The sequence below is a fragment of the Molothrus aeneus genome, chromosome 4 (genome assembly GCF_037042795.1).
Source record: "Molothrus aeneus isolate 106 chromosome 4, BPBGC_Maene_1.0, whole genome shotgun sequence".
Lineage (NCBI taxonomy): Eukaryota > Metazoa > Chordata > Aves > Passeriformes > Icteridae > Molothrus > Molothrus aeneus.
Genome location: NC_089649.1, coordinates 61,288,091 through 61,306,704, shown reverse-complemented (window position 1 = coordinate 61,306,704; position 18,614 = coordinate 61,288,091). Strand labels below are relative to the sequence as shown.

The 18,614-nt window shown below is 41.2% G+C and overlaps 1 protein-coding gene across 7 annotated transcripts in view; it reads left to right on the top strand.

Moving 5' to 3' along the window:
• JAKMIP1 (janus kinase and microtubule interacting protein 1) overlaps positions 1-14,446 on the top strand; it is a 228,400-nt gene extending 213,954 nt beyond the window's left edge. For all 7 annotated transcript variants that reach the window (XM_066548632.1, XM_066548629.1, XM_066548633.1 and 4 more), the window contains one exon: positions 10,187-14,446. The gene's annotated coding sequence lies outside the window, so the exon portion shown is untranslated. The remainder of the gene's footprint in view (positions 1-10,186) is intronic.
• The last annotated feature ends 4,168 nt before the right edge of the window (positions 14,447-18,614 follow it).

Here is an 18,614-nt window from a genome sequence, read left to right as displayed (position 1 = left end):
ACAGCATATTCTGCCTTGCTTATGTGGGACAGAGAGCCAGATGCATCCTTGTTACATAAGCCTGCTGACCTGCATATAGAGCTTTGTGGTAATAGGAGTTTCAGAAAAATAAATCCCATTCAGTTTAGCTTACACAAAGATAGAAAATCCAGGTATGTTTACAATGGGAAACTCCACAAAACATGTTATTTCCTAAGGGGCTTAGTTTTTAAATTTAAATTGGGAGGGCTCGCATACTTGGGACAAAGAGGATAGGAGAGGAGGCATTTAATATGATGCAAGATCATTCTGCTGAGTAATGCTACAGTCTGGATATGTGGGGAATGGGACCACAAGTTGTGTTGTACACCAGCCATAACAGCCTATTATTCAAGTGGTGCAGCATGAAAAAAGTTCATGCCAATTTGCAGAGGATTTTGATGGATTTGTTTAATTTGACTGTATTCTGATTTGAAATGAAAATTAGTATTTTTTCCATTCTTAGTGAATAAAATAGAATATTTTCTGTTGGAAGGAACCTACGACAATCACCTAGTCTGAAGGTAATGATATCTAGAACTAAGAGACATCAGGCTCTGGGGTCCCCAGCTTGAAAAATCTGTCTGGATCCTCTGGCTGCCTAGGGTGCCAAGGATTTACACATTTCCAGGGCTTCCAGGCTCTTTCTTCTTTTCTCTCTGCCTGGTGAGCTAACAGAGAGCTGGCAGCCTTGGAGTTGATGGGCAGAGATACTCTGCTCTGAGTTTCTTGGCATCCTGCCTAATGAGATCTGTAGAGGAGCCAGCAGCTTAGGAGCTCTGCAATCTCTGAGATAATCCTGGAGCAATAACTTCTTTCTAACTCCCACTCTCTGTCAACTTGTCAGGAATACACTTGAAGAGGACCTGGCAGGAAATTGAGTGTGATTTCTGCAGTGTCATCAAAGTCAAATGTGCCATTAAAAATGTTTCTGACCACTTTTAGTAACCCCACGCAGAAATCCTAACATGTCACCTGATCCTGGAGGTCCTGCACCCCTTTGTTGCTGATATTGTGGGTACAAAGCTCAGTGAGGCAGAATAGAGGACAAAGAAATATTTACACTATTCCAGTATCTTTGAAGTTGGGATGTGGGTCACCTGCAGCTCTTCACACAGCACCAGCCTGCCTGCAGTCAGATGGCCTACAAACCCCAGCTGTCCTGAAGGTATTGCAAGATGTGATTATTCCAGGAAGGCTCTTGACTGGCATAGTGGCTAGAATGCTAGTGCTGGCAAAGTAGATCAAATACATGTTGGTATCCTGGTTTTTTTTCCTTCTTCCCATGCTTGCTTTAGGATTGACCCTGAGCTGTGTGTCTGAGTAGAGATACTGGTCCAAACTGTGCACAGGAGAATTTTCTGGGCACACATGGGCCCCAAGCATGTACTCAAAATTCAGTTGGTATTGCCAATGTGAGTTATAGCATCCTAAAGGTTGCTGTAATTTATATTTATAATCTACAGCTACAGAGTAATGTTTTAGCAGTTGGGAAGCCCTGGAAGGTGAGCATCCTCTTGCTTTTTCTAGACATAGAGCTGGAGGATGATGGGCCCTGTGGCTCATTGTCATGACTGTGGCCCCTGCAGGGTGAATTAGGACTAATGATGCAATGCAAAATTGCCCAAATGACAGAGAGAATCTGGGCCACTGTGTTCATCTTGTCTGATTTCCAAATTTTTCAGTGCTCAAGGGGACAGCATTATAACAAAGTTCGAATTCCTGCTATGTAGGTCATGTGCTGCATGCTGAATCCTCCATCACAGGGATAAAGCTGGACCAGGGAAACCTGATTTGCATCTGTAAATATCAATTGGAGTAGCAGATGTTTTTCTTTTACTGAATAATTTCCAAGGAGTTTAATTAGTGATAAAACCATCTAGGCTTTTACTGTTGGTGGTACATTAAAATACTTTGCAGTAACTGCAACTTAACTGGAATGTGTTGCAGTTATTAAACTCTGCAGTGTTTAGATTTCTGTGGCTGAGCAAGATTCACTGTTGGTCTGGAGGCTTTGGAAGTGACAAGTGGTGTGTCTGGCTGTGCCATGGAGTGCTCAAAAGTACCATCATCCTCCTGATCCAGGAACCATGGCTGTGCATCCTCTGTGTCTGTCTGACACACAAATCTGCAGTAGGTTCATCTGGGAACAGAAAGCCTATGATTGCTCACAGACTTGTAATGATACTGTTTTGATTATTATTTTTAAAAATTAAAATCTGACCTACTCTAGCAGTTATTCTGGCATTTGTTGGGACTTTATAAAGATCAGGCAAGGAAAACAAAGCAAAACAGTAATGTTCAAATATTTGAGTCTTTCTAAGGTTTTGCTATGGGGTGCAGAGCATCTAGAAATCCTCTTCTTCAGATGCTGCTTAATCTGCTCTGGATGCATATGCATCATTATTCCCTGCATGGTTGGAGGGGCTGTGAGATGAAAAATGCCTTGTTGAAATGTGAATTCACTTGCCTGTTTTTCTTAGGCTGATAGCAGCAAGGCAGACCTGCTGATCAGTTACTCCTATGACTGTGCATTTTAGGGGAAGAAATTTCTTTGTTACTGCTGCAGCTCTGTTGTAGCAATTTAAAAAATGTGTCTAAGGAGGAGGCAATAACTCTGAAAGTGTCTTTGATGACTAAACACTATACTTTAAATATGCAGTGTTGCTGCTGATTTTTCCAGTCTCCTGTGAGTCATAAAATCTTGTCTCATATTGAGTGAGCTATTCTTTATGACCTTGACTTAAAAAAAAAAGAAGCCTGTGACTTCCCCTAAGTTAAATAATTTAAATTAATGGTTTTCTGTAGGATATTTGAAGTGCTTTTCAGATAATTAAAATTCCTGAAGGACAATGGGCAGGTCTGCATTTGCAGGCATCACTGGTGTCCCCAGGACAAAGCCCCTCTGGCCCAAAGGGTGCTGTGCCTTAGATGAATACATTCTCAGTCTTGTGTGCAGCTGTTACCATGCAGATGTGAGCAGAACTGCCTGGGAGGCTCAGCTAGGGAGGAGGCAGAATATTCCAGAGACTGAAGGGCTCAAACAGCCTCCACTTTCAAGGGCCTTATTTTCTCCTGCTCAAAATTTGTGCTCTTCAATCCCAGCAGGTTTTTCATTTAATCATGGCTGTACTTACAAGGTTCATGGCTGCTACCTATTGCAAATGCATCCAGTGGTGTTCTACAGCTGCTCTGTGAGCATGACACTGCACATTGCCAGCAGATAGGAGAGGAGGCAGTTAATATGATGCAAGATCAGTCTGCTGACTGATGCTACAGTCTGTATATTTGGGGAATGGGACCACAAGATGTGTTGTACACATCTTACCATGATGATTTCTATGTTAAGGGTGCCTCCCTGAGAAACTGAAAGGGGAAGGATGTGAAATTAACCACGTTGAACACAGTTTTATTGCATTTTTTTGCAGGGGAGGGAGGCTGTGGGACTCTTGTGGGTCAATCTGTCTGTTACATTTTCAGCACTGGAAGGAACACCGTGTTGTAACTGGGTGCATTCCAGTACTAAACACACATTGAATTATATTAGATGTGAAGTATTTGTTGTGGGTTGTTCCTGCTGTCTGGTATTGCAGGTAATTTCTTGATAATACTAACTTCTTTAACCTCAGCAAAACATGCACATGGTGGAGGTTTTCTCCATTTTTGACTCAACAAGATGATCATTCTGGAATTTACTTTTTCATTGTACTGGGTTACATTATTGTTGTGAGATACTTCTCAAAAGCAGTGTGCATGATACACAGAGGGTACCACTCTGCCACCATATTTGGACATGTCACACTGTTACTGTCTCTGTAGTATGATGTTAACTCATTTACATTAGCTTTTAAATCTGTTATGATTGTCTTAATGGGAGAAATGTAAATAACATTAAGTTCATGTGCATAATTTACCACAAAAAAAGCACCTGCATTTAATAAATGCTGTTATGTTTTCAAGGCTAATAAAGGCTTGGAGCTGTCTAAATGAGGCAGTGCCATTATAGGAAAATCAAATCAGCAAAGTAAATGGAGTCCTGTGTAAATTCCCTTGAATACAAAGGTGTTTTAATTGTTTCTTATTTTATATTGGAATAAGGCCACTCTTTGATAAGGACTAGCACTGGGTGAAGACTATCTTAAAAAAAAATCCAGCTGGTTTTTCCTTTTTTATGTATGTGTTCCAACAATCTGTGATCAGTCTTCAAGGTTTCCTAGGGTGTCATTTTAGATTGCTGAACTGCCTCATATCAGCACGTTTCACCCTAAGCCTCTTGGCAAGCTAGCTATCCTTGGCTGCATGTTGGGGATTTTGGGTTAGCAATTGATCTCAGAAGTGTGTATGTGTGTTACTGCTGCCTGCCTGCAAAGTTGTGGAATATTTGATGACCTGGAGGTTAGACATCAGGGATCTTCTGTAAGCATTTGCACCTATGAGCTGCAAAGGATTGCAGGGATATTGTTCCAGAATACATTTTTTGAAAGCAAATATGATAGATAGATAGATAGATAGATAGATAGATAGATAGATAGATAGATAGATAGATAGATAGATAGATAGATAGATAGGCCATTAACAAAAGAAATGAACTCCCAGAATGACATTCAGCACAACAGTGAGTTCAACTGTCCATGCACATTTCTAAGATTCACATTTGCAGGTCTTCTTCACTATGGTTACCCAACCTTAATTAAGACTCCTAAGTTGTTCTTCTCCAAGCAGTGTGAAAATGAGTCTGTGTGTGTGACATTTTTATTAAGAGCTCTGTAGCATTAAATAGCATCACTGCTTGTATTGTTGTATATTGCCCATATTCTACTGTTAATGAAAATAAGGTATTTTCCATAGAGTTGAGTAAGACAAGGCTCATTTATCATTCATGAATGCATTTTTCCAGAATTACACCATTAGTTTCATATGAAAGAAACTGACATAAACACAGAGAAATTATGTTGAATGAGATCAATATATCTAACCTTTTCTAGTATTTTATACCTTTATTAAGCACAAGAATGTAGAAATACATAATATCATTTTCTAACAGAAGAGAACCTAATTTATTTGGGGTTTTCAGTATTCATGGTTGGTTAGTTGGTTGTTGGGTTTTTTCCCCTTGGATGCAATTCTTTTCCTCTGAGATATAGGCAAGCTCTGTTGGCCATTGGTTATGCCTGGGATCGATATGTCTTTATTGAGATTTTAATGAGATTCACACCTCTTGAGCTGCAAAGTGAATCCATCAAGTAGAATTGCATTTTAGAAGCAGCAATTTGTGAATGAGAAGACTACACTGAATACTATTTGATCTTCTTTTTTTTTCTACCAAGCACAGAAATCAAATGTTTTTGTAAAGGCCATGCTCTTAGTTATATAGCTTTTCTTTACCAAACAGCTGAGGCATCCTGTGTTTATTATAGCAAAATGCAGCTTTGCGACCTTTCCTTTCTTTTAATCACTTTCTTTTTTTCAAGTTTTCCTATTTGCAAGTAATCAATTTTTTTCTAAATGAAGATGTTTATATTTTAAAACAAGGTACTATAAAACACATATTAAACAATTTATGGTAGATAATTTTCTATTAAAGTGTGCCCTTGCCACAGACACATTGATTTTCTGTAATTAATAGAAATTATAAAATGACTGGATTATAATGATGATATAAGTTAGACCAAATAAAATATCTGTAATTACATTATAATATATTAAAGAATAGCACAAGTCCTCTTGCCTGACATTTTCTCTCATTTTGCTGCTGTAGCTCCTACACAGTGATAGAAACCAGTGGTGCTTCAGTGGTTCTAAAGAAAGGATAATTTGTGACCCTTGATAAGAGCAGAGGCACAGCACAGTACTTTTTTTATATTTACAGCAGAAACTCTTTTTAGGTGTTGCATAGGATCCTCTTCAAATATTTTTTCACAAATAGCAAAAATATGCATTTCTTTGTTGGATATAAAGAAATTTTATTAATTCCTTGAATTTTGCAGTTTTTTTACTTTAAATACCTCTAGTGCTGCAAACCAATGGAAACGTGGTGTTTCTGGCCCTGCACATCAGGGCTGAGGTACTGAGTAGCCACTGCTGAGTTGAGATGTTTAATGCTGGGCTACACAGTGGGGAAATGTCCCCAGTATGTATTGAATGATATTTTGAAGTCACACTTGGGCAGTAGGAAGTGCATGATGGTCCAGCACTCAAACCCACTTCAGATATCAGGCATTATTTAGACATGTTTTTACTGTGGTATCACCATGTCTCATGTCTTCTTTCAGATGACCAAAATAAGATAACCCCTTTTACTATCTCTGTCTTCTAACTATTTAACTTCAAATCCTTTGTGTGCATTCATTACAGGTAGGCTCAATGATCTGAAAAGTCTTTTCCAATCTAAATGAGCACAGGCACTCTCTGAGATTTTAGGATTGTGTGTACAGTCCTGCAGCTCTTAGTGTTCTTCCTTCCAGATGTTGTTTGTCTTTAAAGTCTCTATATTGGCTCATTCCTTTCTGACTTTGGTGCACACTCTGAAAGTTTTAGCAAAGCTTTTACTGCTGTACCTCCTTAATGGGAGGAAGATGACATCCATCCACCTTGTGCTCTTCAGGGGATGGAGACCATGGACCCTGGCAGGGGCACAGAGCTCTGCTCTCCAGGCAGCTGACTGGAGTGGAGGAGTCCAGCAGGACAGCTGTCTTTAGGAGGTGGTCAGCACTAGGTTTTTTCCACCATTATGAGCTCTATAAGATTCCTTAAAAATGATATTTTAGATACTTGAGGGAGCAGACTGCTTGTCCTGTGAGAAGAGGCAAAGGGGTCTAGGCTGGTGCACCTGGGGAAGAGCCAGTTTTGGGGGCACCGCATAACAGCCTTCCTGAAACTGAGGAAGCAACTGAGAACCACAGAACCATGGAGCAGAGAGAGCCAGGCCCTTCACAGTGATGCATGGTGAGAGGGTGAGACACAGTGGGCATAAGATGAAACAAGAGAAGTTCAGACTGGATATAGGAAAAGCATTTCCCTCATGAGGAACCCCCAGCAGTGGGACAGGCTGCCCAGGAAGGCTGCGCACTCCACTCCAGGAGTTATTCAAGCTTTGATTAGGTAACCCCTGGGCAAACTGCTCTGACTTTGGAACTGACTCTGCTCTGAGTAGGTTGGTCTAAATCACCTTCTGAGCTTTTTCCTGTGGTCTTACAATTTCCTGACACTTAGCACAGGATGAACAAGTACAGGTGTGATGGACTGGGAGCAACTAGAACAAAGAAATGCTGGTTCCTCCCAGAGGTGGTAAAAGGTTGGAGAACATCAAGTGAGTGCATGAATATGGATCACTGATCTTTGTTATGCTGGAAATTATTTGGTCCCAGCTTAGAGAGTAGTGCACAGTCATCACTTTTATGTTTCAAGGTTTCCTTTGAGGTTCCAATGTCACAGAGGAATCAGTTTTGTTTAATGACCTTCTACATTAGCAGTTTTTTGTGTTGGTGACTAAAATTGATTTTGCTTGTGATGTGAAGGAGCACAAGCCCAGCCTCTGCATCGTTGCTCAAGCATGTGCTTTAGTCCTACCAAAGAATGGGAGGCCAGCAAATTTCTGAGCATCAGAAATACCCATGCTGAAACTCTTAGGTACAGTATTGATAAAGACTCAACCGGATTTTAATCTCTGTGATGCATGGCTGGAAACTGAACCTTTGTGCTTGAGCACTGGAAATGCTTGGTTGATGCTTTTCTTTGGCAAAGTAACATCATTAAGACCTTTCTTATTTCCTCAGGCATTTCACAAGAGAGAATTTCTCCCTGACCAGAGTAATTACAAAACAATTCAGTAGAGATTTATGTTCCACACTTCTCAGTTAGATAAGTAGTATGAAAATAAAGAATAAGAGAAGGGTGGAGGATAAATTTGTCAGAGAAATAAAACTGCAAGGAGCACAAGGTTTCATAAAGACTTCTGGTGGACAATGAAAGAAGGGGGTGAATAATTCACATAAGGAGCAAGGATAGACAAAGAGGATGAAAAGAATGAAAGAGAAAGTGAAGAGTCTGAGAAAAGAGACAGAATAATTGGCAGCTAATGTTTCAAGAAAAATATAATAAAAAATGAAGGAAATATTATGCAAATAATGATTTTACATTTGTAAATTTTCTTAGTCTAGCAGTGCATGTTTGACAAATATTCTTTAACCCTCATTTTGGAAAATTAGAGAACTTAGTTTAAATTTAAATTGATGGAAAACAAAAGTTATGATTACTAAAGTGCAAAAAAATGTAGATTCATTGAATTAATGGAGTTTGAATCAGATTTCCATTATTCTGGCCACACCAGTTTTGGTAGTTTTTGATAGTTTTTTCAAGCATAGTTTTCCATGACAACTACCCCTGATACTTTAGGGACATTCTACCTTTTGAACAAGTCAATAAACTGACAACTGGTAACAGTGGGCAGCTCCTCTGCAACCAGTTGAGGAACTAAAATTGCAACCTCTCTGTCTTCTAAAATAAAGGTAAATTATTGGAGAATCTAGAGACTCACCCTCCTGATCCTCCCCAGAGCCTATGCACAGCAGTAGGATCACACAAAAGAGACTTCATGTATGACTGGAAGAGACAGGGATGTGTTTCAGACTATCCCAAATTACAAGGCCAGCTCTGCTAGTACTAAGTCATACTTCTCTTTGTAATGTTAGTTAGAAATGAAAAATTACCTGATGTCCTGAAAAATCCTTGGAAGGTGTGGATAGCAAAGGCTGAAAGTGTGTTCTGTTCAGTGTTGTTTTGATTGCACTTAGGCTACAAAGACATTAATCAAAAAGAAGGTGATCTGTGGAGACTCTAGTAGTGTTCCCTTTCTTTGCCTGGAGATAAGAATGAACTGCAATGGATTTTCTTTGTTTGCAGTACAGCCTGGACTTTCCTAAATGATTCAAAGAGAAGGAGTTCCAAAACCAATTTTGTTAGGATGCACCTACGGCAGAAGCAGAATTAATGTATAATGTCTTAGGAAGGCTCCAGAAAGCTTCTGGTGTTGTTTTGAATGAAAAGCAAGTCTGAACACTTCCCATTTTCTGATCCAGGATGGAGAGCTGAACTAGGGAGTATGCAAGGTCTCTAAATGCTTCTCATCACCTGGAATCCTTGATGTCCTCCTGCCCAGCTGACACTTTCCTGGATCACTGACTGATTCTTGCATATCTCACTGGTTTTATGTCTTGCAATACTCAATCTAGCTGCTTCTCCAAAAATAATGTCTTCCCCTTTATTACTTTGCCTTGCTCCTTGGGATTTTTCTTAATTTCTGTTCTTCATGCTTGGAAAAATCTTTCCACCCTGAAGTATAAGCCATGAAGGCTCTTTTCTCTCCCGATTTTTAATTTTTCTCTTTTGAGGGGCATGTTGGTGACTGGGATGCATTTTAGTATTGACAGTTAATTACCAGCCATTTATTATAATAATAATTGCAATATAATATTTTTAACAAAATTCTCTATGCTATTATCATCTCCTGTACTCCTGATGTACTAAGATATGTGTTTCTCCAGTAGATATCAAGTTTTAGCCAGAGTTAAGTATACAAGCAGTGCATCACTGGTGATGTTTTACAGTAATAATGACAGCCTCACTGGAAATTGTAAAGCCTGATAAAATGTTTTGTAGGCTTTGAAATTTAATATCTGAGGAAGGATGCAAATGTTGAGTATTTCTCTAAGAAGAGTCATAGAAACAGGACTTACTTGGAAAGTTGGATTTGTGATGGCTGTCATCCCATGAGTTGAACTTTTATCCATGAGACTTCTGTAGATTCCTGCCAAGTGGGTTATGATTGGGAAGATTGCAGGGAATGTTTATTTTCATATTGATGAATGGAATTTTGTCTTGTGTACAAGAAGGACTAGCAAAAAGCAAAAGCATGGAATGTGCTTTTCACCTAAATCAGTAAATCATAGGAGAATGTCTCAACATGTTTTGGACAGTTCAGTTTCTACAATGTGCTGCCAATATGCTGTGTTTGTATGGAAGCACCTGGGCAAACTGCTTCCCCAAAGCTGTATTTCGACCTTGGATGAATAACACACAATTCCCTAAATTGTGAAAATACAGATACTTACCTTATGCTTTTCTCCTTTTTTTCCTCCCTTTTTTTTTTCTCCTCCTTCCTCTTGTCCAGGGAAGAATGTATCAGTCACACAGAAGAAGCAGTAGAGCTCTGAAGGATGGATGAAGTGTGGTTTGGCCTGAGGGTGACTGCAGCTGCTCCGTCATGGGAAAAAGTGAGAAGTTGCCCTAAGTTGCCATCTGCACCATTTAGCCACCTGCTGTAGTGGAAGCTGGCCACGCACACCAGCCCAATGTGTGGTTTGAGTTTGAGTTTTGTTTTGTTTTCTTGGCATCTCAGTATTTGCATTTTAAAGCAATTTCCAAGCACAATCTCCATCTTCATGGGTCGGCTAATGTGGATATGCAGTATCTTCAGCCTTGTGTGGTTTTGAGCATTCCTGAAAGAGCCTTTGATCTGAGTTGGGATGTTTAGTATATCTGAGAATGTGGTACTTGAGGGTACAAACTGTTTAGCAAATGAGACGGAATGGCATTTTTACAAGGGTAAGTTGGAATTGGGAATGATCTTCGGGTGTGCTGAGAGGCACTTGGAACATCAAAGTGCTCTGTCCTGATACTCTGAGTATTTCAACCACATGAATAGACCACACTGAATTTAACTTTCAGATAAAGCACTTGCAGGCACACATGCTTCTCCTGAAAGAGGCCCTTTTGTGCACTCTGGTTGGCAGCAGCCCATATGACACAAACACCATGCTGCCCAGTACAGATTACACACCACAACCCCCACTATTCACCTCTGGGAGCCCTTTGGGAAGGCAGGCAGATGTGAGTGCAGGCACCAGAGCTGTACCTAAGGAGTCCTGGGGGTGCCTCCACCCATTCTGTGACTAGAGGTACAGAGCACTATTGAGTCAGTGGCAATACTTGTGCTGACCTGAATGGCAGCAGCTGCTCTCAAACTCTTACACTGGGATGCACTTTCAGTTTTGACAACTGTTTTATGTCTTGTATTTCCCTTTTTTAACGTTGAGCTAGCTGCTAGGATGTGCTGTCTTTACAATGTATAGTTGCCCAGTAATTACAGATATCCCTTGAAAGGAAGCAGAAGAAGAATAAACCGTGGAATCCCAAATCAGATTAATGTAATGTGCATTTCTAGATTACAATTAGTAACAGGATGACATGTTGTCATGGTAACATGTGAAGCTTAACTACAAGTTCCTAAAATAAAACAATGACATATGTGTAGGTTTCTATCCATTTGCATACTATCCACATGAAAACATACATAATTTCTACAACACTCAGGCAATTAAACTCTACTTCTTTCTTCTGAATTAAGTGTTGAACTAAAATATCAGGCCTCTTTCCTAGTATTTATGCAAAATCTCCCACTATCAATTATAAATGTTTATGATGAAGTCATCCATTTTGTAACATCTTAAGCTTTCTGCCTTTTGGTTTCATTTTGGAACTATTAAGGAATGTAGAGCATTCTTCACTCTTTGTGGTTTGTACCACATTGATCTTGAAATTCTACCGCCTCCTCATACAAAAATTGTCCAACCAATATTGGAAAAGTCTGCTTATTAATTACGTTGATAGACCAGTGGATGTGTTTCATGTGGCTGAGGATTGGGAAGTAAACCCCTACTTTACCTCAAATCACTGGAAGAAAGCAGTAAACTTTTCATGTGAGATTGTTAGCTAAGAGAGAGAGAGAGCCAAGTTATTATTTTCTAGTTGCCTTACGGTGAAAAGTATTGTCTACTTGTTAGTGAGTCTGAGTTTCTTTGACTAAGCAGAAGTTAACTTGTTTAATGTGCTATCTGTGGTAGAGTTACCAGGACATGCTTTACATGTATTGTCATTTCATGGTAAACCTTCAGAGAATGAAAAATTGGTCACTTTGTTCTGATTGCCTTCTATGCACAACATTGTTTTGGCCAAATTCTTTAGTCAAAATTAAGATGCTGCTAAGTTCTGTGAGTAAATGCAATCTCCTTCTGTCACCCTAATTAGACAAGATGGGCAATGTTACATGGAAAATATGGTTTCTTTGGCAGTTCACTTATTTATGTATACTTTGCTGTATAGACCATTGGAGGATATTGAAAATACAGATTACAGGTTGCTCCTTAAGCGACCTTTAAATCCCAAATTCTGTTCTTCACACCACTATGGTTGGCAAATGCTGCAAGTACAATGATTGACTCTAGCGTGATAATCACGTTATATTCAGAATAATGCAGTTGCTGGGAAATGTGTCACATACACAGCAGAGTTCCCAGGATAAGCCGCCTGCTAAAGCATGGCTGATGTTTGTCCTTGTGGCCTTTTGAAAAGTGGAAACTCTGATTTTTGTATTTCATAAATCTACCTGTATTTCTCACTTGCAGATGAAGGTTTTTAATATTTGAATTTACTGTGGTTATGGGGTGGAGGGAGGGACATGTGCACGCTGGGTTTTGCCACTAATCCTTTGGAAATCCTTTAGTGCCTTAAGGAGGCAGAGGGGTAACAGGCCCTAGGATGACAGAAACTTGTTCAACCTCTTTCCTGCTTTAGAAGAATTCCTTTAAAATATATTGTGCCTTTGGCTCTAAATATATTTGCATTAGAAATCAGTAGCCATGGGATTATGGACAGGAATTTTTGCCCCTGCAGAAATGTTAGGAAAAAGAGTATACAATTTCTTGCATAGGACATCATCTAAAAATATAGCTAGCTTAAATTCTACAGTTAGGATCCATACTAGGAAAGTTGCAAGTTGCAGTTAGAGGCAGGAAAAAATAAATTTAAAAAAAAGGAGAAAGTTTAAATATACTGGATTAAATGCTTGTATCACTGAAGTGACTGGCAAATTTCCACGGGGTTTCTTGGGACCAAGATTTCATGCTTGCTTCTACTTGGCTTAAGAAATTCTCAGATGTGGTAGATATGTGGGTATCATGGTCTCTTTAATGTTGTAGGAGAGGAAAAGAGAGATTAGTAGTTTTGGACACCTGCCTTGATTTGGAGTTGCTGGGATCTGTGGCATAAATCTCTGTTAACTATTGTTTCTCTGTGTAACATGGACTCTTGCTTTGGGAATATGAATATACAAATGTAAATTCCAATGTGAGAGGTTCCTGTGCAGTGTGCCAACCGATGCCAAACAACTACATTTCTCTACTCTCTGAACTGTGGTCTTTTTCAAAAAGAGGGAAAATGTAACTAACAGATAAAAGCCACTCCAGTGCCAAAAAAGCCTGCATGAGGCAATTCATATATCACTCACTGATGGTCCTAAGCAGCTCTTAGGAAAAGCTGAATAAGCTTTTAGCTCATGAGTGAATTTTATCTTCTAGGAATTAAGAACAATTTGTTGGTACAGAGCTAAATTAAAAAAAAAGAAGAAAAAAAAAAAGAAGGCCTGAAAATCAGACTGGTGGTGGTCTTCTGTTTTGCTCCCTGTGATGACAAGCAAGTTTTAAAGAATTTGTAAATAGTTAAAAGAAAATCATTACATGGCTCACAGTATGTAAGACAAGGCCCAGCATGAAACGGATTTTTATAGCTTATTTATAACTTTACACTTCTGTCTTTTGTTTGGAACTTGAAAAAGGAAACCATGTAAATTAAATAAGGACTGAAGACTTACTGCACATATTTATTGACTGAAACAAAAATATTTCCCCACCTTCTGAGGTATTTATGACTAATCTGGGATGAATCATGTACGGAGATCTTGCCTTTTGAGCTCTAGTGCTGTACAACTGTTCAACACTTTTGCACAGCCAGCAGAGGAGTGGTAACCAGAAGTCATGAAAAGCAGTTGTTAGGGCCACAAATATGGATTTGAAGAGGTACCAAAGAATGCACAAAAAAGCTGGGATTTATGTTGTGATACTGATTAAGCAGGGTGTAGCAGTTAGACTGGGGAGGGAGGGGTGTTTGTAAATAAATGCAAGAAGTTTAAACTCTGACCCGCGACCACCCTGTCACTGGTGCCACATTAGTTCTGGCTATGTGAAAGCTTCAATAGTATAAAAGAGGCCACTCATATTTTAACTAGGTTTCATTAAAACCTTCTGGATAACTCTTCAGCAATGATTTCCACTCTAAGACATTTGCCATTGATATAAACTGTACATATGTATTAATATTCAGTGTAACTAGGAGGATACAGAATTGTAATGAAGTCACAAAGTCTACTTGATGATCACAGATTTGTAACTCTCACAAATTATGTAAGATATGTTGACATTTTATCTTGTTAACAAGATGTATTTTTCTATGTTAGCTAAATGTATAATTTGTATAATTTTGTATATTAAATGTATGCATATTTTAAATTAAAAACATTATAATTTTATTATTTTAACTTTAAAATGGTGACAGAGCTTCTGAAATACAGTTTTATATACAACTGTATCCATGGATAGCAACCCAGGAAGTCTTAGATTTGAGGAAGGGGCCACCTGATCTTTTAACAGGGTAAGGAAATTGTTTACACCTGAGCTCTTGCTCCTTTTGGTGGAGGAGCTGCCATTCAGCTTCTGCTGAGTTAGTGGAATTAATATGAGCTGGCAGAATACTATGGGCTGTATCACTGCTCATGGGTAACCTGAGCCATCCCCAGCTTGTAGCTGTGTTTTGGATTCACAGTTCCTGTATGTCAGGAGACAGTTCAAATCACCAATCCAAGGGATGGGGTTGTGTGAGGGGAGGAGGGCACTGCTGGCAGAGACACAGCTGTGCCACAGAGCACACAGGGAGACTGACTCTGTGACTTGGCAACCCCAGTCACTCCTCTGGAAGAAGGAGAACTTCTCTCACATGCATTCCCTTTGGACCGTTTGTGTCTTTCGTGGTCCGATAATTCTGTTGTAAAATGCACAATAGCAAAAAATAGGTGCAAAATTGTGGTGGTGTTTGAGGGTCCCCAGGATGAGGGATGAGAATCTTGACTCCATGTTTCAGAAGGCTGATTTATTATTTTATTATATATATATTAAAAGAAAATGATATACTAAAACTATACTAAAGAAAGAGAAAGAAGACATCCGAAGGCCAGCTAAGAATGAATAATAAAATCTCATGACAGACTCAGAGAGTCTGACACAGCTGGCTATGATTGGCCATTAATTAAAAACAATTCACATGCTGGGTAAACAATTCTCCAAATCACATTCCAAAGTAGCAAAACATGGAGAAGCTGAAGCTTCCCAGTTTCTCAGGAGAAAAGATCCTGGCAAAGGGATTTTTCAGAAAATACGTCAGTGACACAAAATGTACATTTTACATTCTCTGAGGCCCTGCACCAGGGAAGTCCTGTTCTAGCTCATGATGTTCACACATCATGGAGGAAGAGCTCAGCTACAAACGAAGCCAAGGTATGTGACACCCTTTGGGTTGTGCTTTTATCCAGCAAGACGTTGTAGGTTTTGCAGTGTGAAGCAAGTATGTCTCAAGGTTTGCTGCTATCACTCATCTGGTCTATCTGGAAAAAAGGTCCTATTGGAAGATACTGCACTTTCAATCAAGTTCATCAAGCAATGTCAAAACAGGATGAGATGCGCTGTCTGCAGAGAATATACCAAAGCAATATATTTCTGCAAAGCTGCATACTTGCTTTTAGGCAAACTCACAGGATGCCAGGACATCAGGATGCATCTGAATCTGCTTCTGTAGCAGCTAAAACTGCAATTTGATCTCTTACTTAACAAAGGAACAGCATTCATCTGGTGACTGAGAATAGTTTTTAGTAAACTAAGGGCTATGGTATGAAGAAAACACAAAACATTTAAAAGCAAAGACAGACTCTGGTATTATTTTATGCTTATTTCTAACTAGAAAGTTTAATGCTGTTTTCTAAAACATTGATCTGACATGTTCTCTGAGTCTTGTGATCTCCTTATGTATCAGAATTAATATGAATCTCCTGACTTAATACTTAAAAATAGCATTTTTCTTTTTTATTATTATTATTTTAAAAACCGAGTGCTCTGGAAACCTGAACAGTGTTATCTAACTGGATCCCAAGTGTAAACAGAGTCTATCTTTCTTAGCTTTATGGATGATAAATAAAAATGCTCTTCATTTAGCAGATGTATGCACTATGCAGCATATTGAACCTACTATGGGACCTTCAGAAGTTTTTATTCTGGAAATTCAAATTAATCTCTTGATTACAAAGAACTCATAAAATCAATATTTTTCCAATACTTGCAAAGACAGGCAAGTGACACATCACACTCCATGTATCACCTTCCATATTTCACTAACTGACAGGGTTTGGCGTCCTGTGTAGGACAAAATTGATTATTTTTCCCCCAACCTGATCAATAAATCTCAGTGCTACCATCAGGAGCAAAAAAGCAATATTTGCCCATACAGGAGAAGAATTTAAGGAAGCAATGAAGCAATATCCTACAAGCTATACTTATTATTTTTCAGGTGCACCAGTGAAGCCTCTGTATGATATTAACGTGTTAATCTGGAAATTCAGTTTATTAAGTGAGCTGTAGAATCCTGGGTGATATATGCTCAGAAATGTCAGTTGACTAAAATCAGTGTGCTGATAACCAATAATAAAAGAAATTTTGACTATCTTACTAACCCCTCATGTGAACACCTATAGTGTTGAATGCACATGCAGCATTTAACACAGCTGGTCCCACTGGATTATAAATGCAGAAAAGAAAGTTCTCCTTGGATTATTGGCATTGCTCAGGTATGTCACATCACTGCTTTTTCACATGGTTTGGGTCCATGGGTAGTTGTTAATGAGAAAGATGATTATCTGGACTCATTTTGATGAAATCCCAGGGACCTCTCTCTTTAACCTCCCACTTTTCCTGATTAGCAATTAATAACTGGAAATTTTTCTCATGCTGGGACCACCAGGTATGCCTGTGGACCAAAGACAACAGTGCAGTGTGGTTGGGCTTGTATTCAAACATCACTTTGTACATGAGCAGTAAACAGGCCTTGTGATTGATCCACTGCTTCAAACTTGCTTAGTCACGCAATCAATCTCAGACCAGTTTGTTACAATATATTATTTTAGAGCAACAGAAAATGTCCCTTATGTAACTACTGGTGTAGTCAAAGCCTGTGACAATTGCAGAGGTTGTCTGCAAGTGCAGGAGAGGAGTGTCCAAGGACCTGTGAATTTGGTGGATGATCTCAGGCACCAAATCTCAGGATGTTTGTAAGGCAGGGCTTTAAGGACGGACTTTCTGAAGCGGGCTGTGCGGGGAGCTGGGGGGAGCACACTCTCCACTCTTCCTGCCCTTGCTTTTGGCAACTTGGATCCCTCACAGTGAAACGAAGCCCTCCCTGGTTTGTCTTTTTCTTTCTGCCGAGGCCAAGTCAAGCAAGCAGCATGCGGGCCCGGGAGCCCCGGGGGTGCTGAAGGGACAGCTCCGGGGGGCGAGCCGCGCTCCAGCCGCCCTGAGGGGGATCAGCGGGACACGCTCGGCTCCCCGCCTTCCTCGGGGCTCGGCGGACACTCGGGGGCCGTGGGCCGCACACCCAGGCCCGCGGAGCCGGCGCCCCATGCCCGGTGGCGGGGCCGGCGGCTCAGGCAGCGCTCGGCGCGATCACTTCCGTGTCAGGGCCGGCGCCGGGTGCCTGCAGCTCCTGCCGGTACCCCTGCCTGTAGCCTCCTGCCTGTAGCCCCCTGCCTGTACCCCCGCCCGCAGCCCCCTGCTCCCGCGGCGTGCGAAGGGGTCGGGCGCCCTCCAGGCCGCCGCAGCGGGGGAGCGGCAGCCGGGGGCGGCGGGGCGGAGCAGAGCCGCCACTCCCCCAGCGGGCGCCAGCTGCTGCGGCAGGGGCAGCGCCAGCCCCTGCCCTGAGGCTGCTTCTGCTTCCCCCCACACTCCGGCCACCCCTCGCTCTTGTCCCCGCCGCTCCCCCTGCGGCCGCAGACCGACCCCGAGCCACGCTGGCCCGTCCCCCGCCCGTCCCGGGGGCTGCCGCGGCCCGCCCCCCGCCCCGCCCGGGCACAGCCGCAGCCTCTCCCGCGGAGGGGGGTGGGGGAATTTGAGTGAGCAAAGTGGGAGAAACTCCCTCCGGCTCGCTCGGGGGGGCTGGGGAGGTTCGGAGCTTTTCTCTTCTTTTTTTCTTTTCGCCTCCCTTTTATTCCAGCCCCGAAGCCACGCAGCAGCGGTGACCGGCACCCGCCCGCCCGCAGGGCAGGACCCCGCTGGCTCCGGCCGCGTGTGCATGCGGCGGGCTCCCTCCCTGCCTCCGCCCCCTGCCTCCCGCCCCCCGGATCATTCTATACCGGGGGAGCTGTGCACTGCGGTCCCTGCTCGGGGAATCGCTGCTGCTCTTCCCATTCGTCAGGGGCTTTCCAATCACCTGCCTCTGCCACCCTCTCCGCTCCGCTCTTTGTACTTTATTTTCACGTGCTCTTTACTAACACGGCTATTTTTAAATCCCGCTCGGATTTATTTCTCTCTCTTTCCTTCTTTCTTTCTTATTTTCCTTTTTTAATTTTTTTCCTTTTTTTAATTTTTTTTTCCGGGGGGGTGGGTGGGGGA